The 3,305-nt window shown below is 37.7% G+C and overlaps 1 pseudogene; it reads left to right on the top strand.

Moving 5' to 3' along the window:
- Positions 1-571: 571 nt before the first annotated feature.
- On the top strand, positions 572-1,299 carry LOC102016106 (annotated as a pseudogene).
- Positions 1,300-3,305: the final 2,006 nt, after the last annotated feature.

The raw sequence follows: 3,305 nt of genomic DNA, 5'->3' as shown, positions 1-3,305 counted from the left end.
AAAACTAAATTAAGAAACAAAGGTTTTTATATAGCTATGACATTCCTTATTACTAATCTTATTGTGTACTAAATGTATTTATGCCTTCTGACTGAATAGGTCTTCTAAAATGTAATGCTAGCATTGCTCAGGGTGATAACCTCTTTTTTTTGCCACTTGAGAATTTCCATTTTACTTTTCTTTAAAGGCGATTCTACAAAGTCCAATCAATGGTGGTGATAACTTTTTTCTAGACTCAGGTATCTACCTTTCTCTCATGCTCCAACTGCTTTCGATAAGAGGTATATGTCAAACCACTGTGAGGTCACCAGTCAAATAATAGCTTTTTAAAAAAATGTATGCAGGTATGTTATATATGTCCCTCAATTCTATACTAAGATGGGCATTTAAGTGTGTTACAAAAATAATGTCATTATGATTGTCATGCTAAAATATTATGTGTGATTTTTGATAATCAAGTTTTCATTGTAGCTGTGGCTCAGCAGCCTGGGCCTGGCTGGAGGTCTCAGGAACTCGGGTACAGAGTGCTGCCTGGGTGGTGGTGTGATCACGGGCAGCAGCCCGGGCTGCGATGACAGACTGCGGTGAGGAGCAGCAAAATGAGCTGGAGGCACTGGGGTCCATCTACCCCGACTCCTTCACAGTATTACCAGAAAATCCACCCAGCTTCACCATTACTGTGACATCTGATGCTGGAGAAAATGATGAAATTGTCCAGACTACCCTCAGGTTTACGTAGCAGTGAAAAATACACAGATGAAGCTCCTCTTTATGAAATATTCTCCCAGGAAAATCTAGAAGATAATGATGTCAGAGACATTTAAAAATTATTAGCATTGCAGGCTGAGGAAAATCTTGGTATGGTCATAATCTTTAGTGACAGCAGTGCAAGAAAAATTAAATGAAATAGCAGATCAAGTGTAAATGAGATGAGAGGAAGAAAAGAAACTAAAGGAAAAAGAAGCAGAAGAAGCAGAGAAGCAATTATTCCATGGCACCCCTGTAACAATTGAGAATTTCTTATGCTGGAAAGCCAACTTTGATGCAGAGCTCTTGGAAATTAAAAAGAAATGGATGAAAGAAGAAGAACAAGCAGCAAAAAATAAACTGAGTGGCGAACAGCTGTTTGAAATAGATCATAATCTTGACACAGCTGATAACCAGTTCTCGGAGGATGCTGGAAGCAACATGGAAGTAGATGAGTCTTTATTCCAGGAAATGGATGACTTGGAGTTGGAGGATGCTGAAGATGAACCAGATTACAATTCTGCAGACGCAGGGAGTGCCTGCACAGAGTGACAGACTATCTCCATCTCAAGACAGGCTCAACAGCCACAGAGGGTTTAATTTTCCTTTCTTTTTTTTCTAAGAAAAAAAAATAATTTTCAAGAGAATATTCTTCAGATAACTTTCATCATTAAACTGACCATAACACTTCACATACAAAATGCGCACTTCCTCTTACTGGGGAACAGAAGATTACATATTTAACATTATTTAGTGTTGGAGGGAGAGCCTACCCATAGCCCCAAGACTTGAAGGTGAGCTGTCGCCATGGACATTAGGGGGTGTATGTGCAAGGAACTGGCATAGCTAGTCATTTCCATCCTGTAGATGATGGTTACTTTTCGATTCCAAATATTGTCTTTCACATAAAGTGTTACTGTATTAAGATACATAAATAGAAAATTAAACCTGGATTCTAGCCTTTCAGCACAGTATAACAGAGCCAGAAGCCCAAATTGTAGGCAGGAATAAAAAGGACTTCATCACTAGAATAGTACCTGAATGCTAATTTTTGGTGTTTATGAAAATTATAAACTCCTAAGCGCATCTCAGGTTAGATTTATGAGCCTTTGTCTGAATTTTAAAAGTAAAATTAGGGGCTGGGGATTTGGCTCAGCAGCAAAAGTGCCTGTCTGGCAAGTGCAAGGTCGTGAGTTCGATTCCTGGTACCAGAAGAAAGACAAAAAAACAAAACAAAACAAAAAATCAATTAAAAGTAAAATTTGATACAAGTTCTACAAGTGATTTTTTTCTTCTATTTTTTTCATTTTTCAAAATTAGTATATATTTGTTATACATAATGATCCCCTTCATCATAGGGAACTTGTACCTGTAGGTAGCACATCTTAAATCTTCTTTTTTCTTCATTCTCCTCCCCTCCCTTTAAGTGTTCTTTCCCTCCCCATTTATAAAATATTGTTGTCATTTTTTTCTTCAGTTCTCTTTTTTGTCCATTTTTCTTCCTTTCCTCCCTCTCCCTGCTCCTTTGCTCCCCTTCCTGTTTGAACAAGCTCTTTCGCCAGACGTGGTAGTGCATGCCTGTAATCCCAGCACTTGGGAGGTGCACTGAGGCAGGAGGATTGTTGCAAGTTCAAGACCAGCCTGGGCTACAAAGTGAGCTCAAGGCTAACCTGAATTGCAGAGTGAGACCCTGCCTTAAAAAAGATATATATATATATATATATATATAAAAGAACAAGTTCTTCCTACTTCCTCATATCTGTTATCCATTAAGCTCCTTATTTACCCTTTGGGTTTCTTACACAAGAGGAACAACGCAATATTTAAACTTGTGTGTCCAATTTATTTCACTTGAGATTATGGTCTTTAGGTATATCCATTTACCTAAAAAGGACTCAAATTTATTCTTTATGGAAGAGTGCTACCCCACTTTATATCAGTGCATTTTCTTTATCCATTCATCTTTTGATGAACTTCTGGGGTGTTTCCAAGATTTAACTATTATAAATTGTGCTGGTATAAACATGGGTATGCATATATCACTGTGGTATGATGCTTTTTAACTCTTTGGGGGAAGATACCTACAAAGAGAACAGCTAGGTCAAAACGGAACCTCTAGTTTTACTTTTTGAAGAATCTCCATACTGATTTCTTAAGTGGTTGTACAGTTTACACTCCTACCAGCTGTGGAGAAGGGTTCCTTTTTCTGCCCAGCCTCATCAGCATTTGTTACTGGTTGATTTCTTGATGATAGCCCTTTTTTCTGGAGTGAGATGGAATCTCAGTGTTGTTTTAATTTGCAATTCTTGAATGACCAGTGATGTTGAGCATTCTTTTCATATATTTATTTGCTGTTTGTACTTCTTCATCTGAGAAAGGTCAATTCATTTCAGATGCCCATTTTTGGATTGGGACTTTAAATTTGAGGGATCAGGTTTTTTTCTGAGTTCTTTCTATATTCTAGATGTTAGTCCTTTTTCTGAAGAATAGCTGGTAAAATTTTTTTCCCATTTTGGGGGCTGTCTCTTCACTCTGTTGCTGGTTTCTTTTGCTGTAAG

The sequence above is a fragment of the Chinchilla lanigera genome, unplaced genomic scaffold, assembly GCF_000276665.1.
Source record: "Chinchilla lanigera isolate Chin_1 unplaced genomic scaffold, ChiLan1.0 scaffold00154, whole genome shotgun sequence".
Lineage (NCBI taxonomy): Eukaryota > Metazoa > Chordata > Mammalia > Rodentia > Chinchillidae > Chinchilla > Chinchilla lanigera.
This window is presented reverse-complemented; position numbering and strand designations above follow the sequence as displayed.